We start from the raw sequence: 8,051 nt of genomic DNA, 5'->3' as shown, positions 1-8,051 counted from the left end.
TGGGTGGAATGTGCCAGCAGTGGGTCATGTCCTGAGCCACATAAATGTGTTCCACAATAGAGTCATCTGCAACACTCCATGTGCCTGCTGCCCTGGACTGTCTGAGAAAGGAGGTAGGCATCACTTTCCCAGCCCCAGTCTAGAGATGGCTTAAGTCTCGTGATGTCCCACAGCTCTCTCCTGCCCAGATAGATCTCCCCAGAGGAGGCTTCCCCTGTACCTTACTTCTTTCAAAACACTGATGTAATCTGTCTCTCTGGTTCTCTATTGCTGTGGGCTACCAACTAGTCAGGTCAAGTCAACACAAGCATTTATGGAGCATCCACTGGGCCTACAATCCGGACCTGATGGGGAGCAGGGGAAGAGGGGAAAAAAAAACAAGTAAGCTTCAGCCCTGCTCTCAGAAGCTCACAGTCCAGCCCACATACTCACCCGACACAACTTTTGTTTAACTTTTATTTTAGGTTCACGGGGTACCTGTGCAGATTTGTTACGTGGGCATATTACATGATGCTGAGGCTTGGGATATGAATGATTCCATCACCATGTACTGAGCTTAATACCCGACAGCTGGTTTTTCAACCTTTGCCTCCCTCACTTCCTTCTCCATCTAGTCATCCCAGTGTCTATTGTTGCTGTCTTTATGTCCACAAGTTCCCAATTTTCAGTTCGCACTTATAAGTAAGAATATGTGATATTCCTAAGTTAGTTCGCTTAGGATAATGGCCTCCAGCTGCACACACGTTCCTGCAAAGGATGTGATTTCGTTCTTTTTCATGGCTGTATGGGATTCCATAATGTATATGTGCCACATTTTCTTTATTCAGTCCACTGTTGGTGGGCACCTGGATGGATCCCATTTCTTTGTTATTGTGAATAGTGCTGCGATGTACATGTGAATGCCGGTGTCGTTTTGGTTAGAATGATTTGTTTTCCTCTCAGTAGATACCCGGTAATGGGACGGCTGGGTCAAATGGTAGTTCTATTTTTAGTTCTTTGAGAAATCTCCAAACTGCTTTCCACAGTGGCTGAACTAATTTACATTTCCACCAACAGTATATAAGTGTTCCCTTTTCTCCACAGCCCTGCCAGCATCTGTTATTTTTTGACTTTTCAATGAAAGCCATACTGACTGGTGTGAGCTAGCAACTCATTGCCATTTTGATTTGCATTTCTCTGATGATTATCTATGATGAGTATTTTTTTCATGTTTATTGGCTGCTTATACATCTTCTTTTGAGAAGTGTTTGTCCACAGCCTTTGCCCACTTTTTAAGGGAGTTATTTGTTTTTTCCTTGTTGATTTGTTTATGTTCCTTATAGACTGTGGATATTAGACCTTTGTTAGATGCATAGTTTGTGAATATTTTCTTCCATTCTGTAGGTTGGTTGTTTACTCTGTTGTTAGTTTCTTTTGCTGTACAGAAGCTCTTAAGGGTAATTAGATCCCGCTTTCCACACAACTCTTAAAGGAGAAAAGAGAACATAGAGAATGAACAAAAAACAAAGCCATGTGTTCATTTATTCACTTGGAAGATTTCTCACTTCAGAGGTGATAAGCACACCTGGATTCTGACCCAGTACTGAAGGGAGCGAGAGCTGGGACTATTTGTTCCCTGCTCCCCACAAAGACATTTCTGATTCACCCAGGGCTGGCAGTCTATCCCCACCCAGTGGCCCAGGCAATGACCCATTTCTAGGTGGCTTGGACAGTTGCGGGTAGACCAGAACTCGTCTGGACTCCCTTGGAAACTCAGAACACAGACTTCGATCCCCATTAAAAGACAAACACACCAGTTTCACACTTCTGCCTAAACTCTCTCTGTAAAAAATTGTTAGCACAACAGGGTTTTCCTATTACCATAGTAACTGCTGCATGTGAACAGCAGACTCCAAGGCAAAGACGATGAAAATGCAGAGAAACCCAAGCTACAGAATGGCATATTGGAAGAGGGAAGCAGGGAGGTGGGGCTGGCAGGCTGTAGGCCTGACCCTGCTGGGATGGCCTGCACTCTCCACCCAGCCTGTTCAGGCCGCAGAGTGAGCTAGTGTGTGATTTCTTTGCTGCAGTCTTTGCCTACAGAACCGTAACATCGAGAGATCCAAAGACAGTGACATTGCCCTAGTTTTCACTGGGTTAACATGAGGAGTTTCTACCTATTTCTTTCTTTTCTTTCTTTTTCAAGAGATCTGGGGGAAGATATTTTTGTTTTTGGATGGTGTCATGATGTGGCATAGTTTGAAAGAGACAGGATACAAACGAAGAGGTATACGATAGGCAGATGAAATCAAATAACTGGCAAGGCATAGCTGCAAGGCCCCGAAGCTGTAAGCACTCTGTGCCCCTTGGCCACTGTGGACAGTTCTTTGCTCTGTGTCCCTTCCAGGTCACAAGTCCAAGGGTACAAAGAGCCTTCATTCAGGCTTCAAAAATAACAAGGCTGGGCATGATGGCTCATGCCTGTTATTCCAGCACTTTAGGAGGGCAAGATGGAAGGATCGCTTAGGGCCAGGAGTCCCAGGCCAGCATGGGCAACATAATGAGATCCTGTCTCTACCAAACCAACCAACCAACCAGAAAAACAAACAAAAACAAGAAGAGCAAAAAACAAAAACCCTGCAGTCGGTTGCCAAGTTACACAGAAGGGGCTGCTACCTAATCGGTCTTCCTGACAAACATTCTGTGTCCACATGGAAATGAAACTGCATGCAGATAAGTTATGAGAAAATTGATAAAGATAATAACACATCTGACATATGCAACAAGGTGCTTACCACAGTGCCTGGATCTTCAACTAAAAGGGTTGCCACTTGGAAAAATGCAGTGGAAGTGCTGTTCTCAGAGACGCCAACACCAAAGAAACAGCGGGCTTCTTGCTCTCAGTCGCAGTCTGTAAAACAGGTTCTGATTCCTAAGACTGGAGGTATCATTGAACTGTTGGAGAGTGTTGCCTTCACGTAACTGTGTTTCACTCTGTGTGTGTGTATGTGTGTGTTTGCCTGTCTCGCTCGCATTTACATACAAATTTTCAGAACACTTGCTTCTCTAAGTGATACAGATGGTGACACTTTATACGTTTAAACTCCTACATCCGTTCCTCTAGACATCAGGGCAGGGAAAACATAAGACGCTTCAGCTCCAGCAATAACAAATTGCAGAGCCCTGGGAACGCCCCGTTTCTCACTCCCCACTTCCCGGAGCACCTTCCCACTTTCTCTTGTGAACTCCTGTACCTTCATCAGTGTCGCTCTGAAACATCCTCTCACCCTAGAAGCTTCTCTGGTGTCCCAGGCATGGATTGGGAGCCTCTCCTAAAAGAAGGCTTCTTAGAAGATGTGGCATTTCTTGCCTGGCTGATGGAGGTACCTCTGCTCGAGTGTGACAGACAGTGTCGAGCAGGAGAGCACCAGCTGCAAATGCAACACAACAGCAGTGTCCATGTCACACGCTTCCTTTGGGCAGGTGCTTTACTATCCACTGAGGAATTTAATGTCTCACTCGAATCCACCCAGAGGTAGGTGTTCACACCTCCAACTTACAGATAAGGAAACAGAGGCTTGGAAAGGGTAAAAAAAAAACTTCCTGAGTCAAACACCTATCAAACGGCAAAGCAGTGTTTAAACACAAGACTTGGGTGAAAGCCTGTCCTTTTACCATGGTGCTAAGTGACTTCCCTTGTAGGTCCACCAATCTTTCAGGGTGTTTTCTCAGTCCACCCAAGTTGACAAAGATTCTAAAACAAAGCAGTGTGGCCACTTGATGCCAGCCACTTCCTGCCTCCTTTGTAAGCCTTGGCCACAATCTTGGCAGCAGATCAAGAGCTCGATTCTGAAGAACCTATGCCAGGCCGCCACTGGACCATGCAAAGGTCTGGAGATGGCCCAGGGAAGGTGTGTGCTTTGCTTAGAGCCATTTCATGCTCCACTGATGACTATCCAAAATTTCTACAAGTCCTAAATGCTAGAAACTCCACCTTAGGGTTAACCCACACACAGTCTTTTCTTTCTGACTTCTAAGGTTTACAATTACTCTTTGATTCAAAGTTGTGGTTCTAATGAAGATGACTGAAAGCTGATTTGAAAATATCAGGCATCATGCACTGTGAAGAGAGAGCCAAAGGGGGCTGGCTGGTGCACCAGACACGGATAGTTTCAGAAGACAGTGGTTTCCTATTTAATGCAGGGGAGGAATGTCATTCTGAGAAGTGGCATTGCTGTTCATTCCACATCCTGCCCACCCCAAGTTGAAGTGAGAGCCAGAGGCAAGATGGGCAGCAGTGAAGGGCAGGGCCTTTGGACAAACCTGTCTTCTCTGTAGTTACCTTTGTGAGCCTAAGTAAGTCCATTTTGAATCTCAGATTCCTCATCTGTAAAATGGGACCACCAATGCTCCTCTCATACAGATGTCCAAGAAATTAAATAGAATCGTGTACTTAAAGCATTTAGCAGCACTGGTCACAACATAGTGAATCCTATGTTTTAGTAAACAAATCGAGTGGACTTCAGATTAGCTTAAGAGGGAGGCTCAGTTCTGTTCGAATTCTTTTGATTCAGTTCAAATTCCTTTTTGACAATAAAATTCCCATTCTAGAATATGACTTACATTTTCCTAGAGGTAAGAAGTACCCAGAGACTAAATTCCAAAGGGTGTGGAGAGCAGATGGGAGAGAAGAGGGACAGAAGACAGTGGGAGGGTGGTCAGGATCAACGATGGCTCCAAGAGTCCCATCTCCCCTGACTCCCCCGACTCCCCCGACTCCCCTGACTCCCCCGACTCCCCTGCTCACCCCCTTCCTGTGCACATGCCCCGTGTCATCCCCTTCCCTGGCATGAGTGGGACTTGGAACTATGTCAGGAGAGTAATTCCTGGGATTACTTTATGTTATACATGACTTCATCTTAGCCCAGTGGAGAGAGGGATTTGTCCTAATGGCCTCAAAGAAGGGAGCACGCTGTCACCTTGTGAACTGCCTATGGGGGATGCAGGCTCGGACTGGAGGGAGGCCTCTAGGAGCTGATAGCCACTCCGCTGACCTTTGGCCACTCCGCTGCCCTTCCTCTGCCTTTTGGTTCTACTGGGGGCCTCAACGGCTTGGATGGTGCCTGCCCACATTGATGAAGGTGGAGCTTCTTCACTGAGTCTGCTGATTCAAATGATCATCCTTTCAGAAAAACCCTCACAGATGCATTCAGAAGTCATGCTTCTCAGCTATCGGGCTTTCCCCTAGCCCAGTCAAGTTAACATGTAACATTAATGATCACACTCAGATATCCATGTCAACTCCCTCTCCTCACTCAGACCTTTACTCAATGCCATCATTACAGTGAGGCCCCCTCAACTGCCCAACTTAAAATTGTCACGCCCCACCCAACACTCCCTACTTCTCTTCCCTGCTTTCTTCTTTTCTCCACAGCACTTAACGAACATATTAATAGTATATAATTTAGGTACATAATTTGTTCGTTTCCACCACTCTCCCTGTGGATGCTAAGCACCCTAAAGGCTGTTTTGTTCTCTGCTATAAACTGGGGCCTGAAACACATAATAGTTGCTCAAAAAATATTGATAATTAATTGACTGATTGATGGCGTGAGTGGATCTTTGCATCCCAAGCACGATGCCTGGCCCATGGCAAAAGATCAGTAAATGTGTTAAACTGATGAACAAATGACCAGCTGAGCTGGGAAGTACAGACTGGAAAGAATGGCTGCACTGAGCAAAGGCTGTTAAGAAGCTAGTGCTACAACAGCTCATCAGGAAACCAGGTGGCACAGCAATCTGAGTAGGGTGTGGGGCAGGAGAGCACTGGGGAAGGGAAGTGAGAGTGAGAACTGTGGCATTCAGGCCATTCATTCCATCCAGGATTAATTTTAATTAACCCCTCAAAAGCAACTCAATTCTATTTTCTCTTTCATCCTTCAAGTTCAAGCATGGATCTTGATTTAGAGGGTAGCGGGGAGCCCCTGTTGTACAAATGGAGGAAGAACACAAGAATCAGAAGCTCTACTGACTTTGCAGGGTTGTCAGCAGAACAAAGGTCTGGCTGTGCTAATGGAAACCTGGCCAAAGATAAAGCGGGGAGGGAAAGAAAGATCCTGGTGCTGTGCCCAAAATCTGGTTGCCTCTGTAATGCAAGCTGTGTTTATGACCCATTTTCACTGTGGTTGGTTGTGTGTAATAGAGTTGAATCTGGGCAAATCCAGTAGCCATTTCTGAAACGCAATTCAACCCAGTTACATTTTGTACCAGGTTATGCTCTGCTGTGCATTTTTCGCAGTAAGCAGTTTAATCACTGCAAACCTGGACTCTCGAAAAGATTACATTCCACCTGCTCAAAGTCGGAACATGTAACACCAGCAAGATGCAGAGGAAGATGTGAATATACTTGTAAAATGTGCCCATGTACACTTTGTGAGCATCTGAATATTTATGGAAATAAGTTTCATACATATGTTCAAAGTGGGAAGAAACTTGAACTCCTGGATGTGTGGTCATGAATGGTCCTAGACTTGGCAGCTGGTAATTTACAATTTTCAAGGTTAAAAAAAGCAAACATAGCCGGGCACGGTGGCTCACGCCTATAATCCTAGTACTTTGGGAGGCCGAAGTGGGTGGATCACCTGAGGTCAGGAGTTCAAGACCAGCCTGGCCATCATGGTGAAACCCCATCTTAAATAAATAAATAAATAAAAAGACGAGGCCTCTTTAAAAAAAAAAAAAAAGCAAGCATGTGTCTAAGGTGGGGTCTCACTGTGAAGCATTAGCTTCCATAACGTTTATTATGGTTCTGAGTTTTCATTCTGTTTTTTAAAACGATCACCTGTAGAGAGAATGCAAATCTCTCTCTCTCTCTCTCTCTCTCTCTCTCTCTCTCTCTCTTTGAGACAGAGTCCCACTCTGTTGCCCCAGCTGGAGTGCAATGGTGTGATCTCGGCTTACTATAACTTCCATCTCCTTGGTTCAAGTGATTCTCCTGCCTCAGCCTCCAGAGTAGCTGGGATTACAGGTGTGTACCACCAGGCCCCAGAAAATTTTTGTATTTTTAGTAGACACAGGGTTTCACCACATTGGCCAGGCTGGTCTTGAACTCCTGACCTCAGATGATCCACCCTCTTCAGCCTCCCCAAGTGCTGGGATTACAGATGTGAGCCACTGCGCCCGGCCACAACTCTCATTTTTAGAAAGGTATCATGTGACACTAAGTATTTCCCTTTCCTTCAAATCTGTGAAACATTTATTCAATCTTAAAAGTGATTTCTTGCAAAATACTCTTAAGACAAACAGGGAGGTTCATTTTATTGATGTTGTAAAATAGGCAACTTAAAGCTGCTTAGGGTTATGTTTGAAGACAGATTGTTCTGACAGCAGCAAAAAACAAGAGAGAACCAGAATAACAGAAGCATACCTTTATAGCTGTATAATTATATTTTACAAGCAATATAGAAATATAATAAAATCGTACGGTAATTGGGTTTTTATTAATTTTTAAACCAATAAGAAATGATGTAACTACTGTGCTGCCCATGTTTCTGGAGCGTAGCTTAATAAATTTAATACAATTTCACTCTTTCTGATGCTCATAAAATAAAGTTCTTGGCATGTTGGTATTGCCAGCTTTTCTTCTTAGAATACCTCTGGTGGTAAAGAATTTACAGTCTCTTTCTTAGAAATTCCAGACATTTGCCTGACCTGCATGTTTATTAAATCCTTCTGGAACTTCCTTGAAAGAAAACCAGGAAAAAACTGAAAATTAGGATGTGATTTCTTTTCAAAGCTTTTGGAAATAGATAATGACTACAAACCAAAGATCACAGTTTTTCAAATTGGAACAGTTGACTATTAATTTTCTAATCTGAGATTTTTTAAAAGGTATAATGCATGATCAGAATTCTACATCTCTTGTAATAGTATTAATTCTGCCAAATCTCCCAGAAGGCTGGTCAAGTAATCAATTACTATTGAGCCCAATGTCAATATTTTCAAAAGAATTAATTAAAATTATTTAGAAATCACTTTAATCTTCCTGAAGGAACAAGAGTATGTGAATTTAA

General features: G+C 43.9%; 1 long non-coding RNA gene across 1 annotated transcript; it reads right to left on the bottom strand.

Annotated features, from left to right (window-relative positions):
- Positions 1-442: 442 nt before the first annotated feature.
- On the bottom strand, positions 443-3,044 carry LOC141581404 (uncharacterized). The gene is made up of 2 exons (XR_012513989.1): positions 2,775-3,044; positions 443-1,464 (listed from the first exon to the last, which is right to left on the bottom strand). It is a non-coding gene; the product is annotated as an uncharacterized LOC141581404 (long non-coding RNA).
- Between the last annotated feature and the right edge of the window lie 5,007 nt (positions 3,045-8,051).

The sequence above is a fragment of the Saimiri boliviensis genome, chromosome 15 (assembly GCF_048565385.1).
Source record: "Saimiri boliviensis isolate mSaiBol1 chromosome 15, mSaiBol1.pri, whole genome shotgun sequence".
NCBI classification, from domain to species: Eukaryota; Metazoa; Chordata; class Mammalia; order Primates; family Cebidae; genus Saimiri; species Saimiri boliviensis.
Note: the sequence above shows the minus strand (reverse complement) of the source record. Positions and strands in the feature narration are given on the sequence as shown.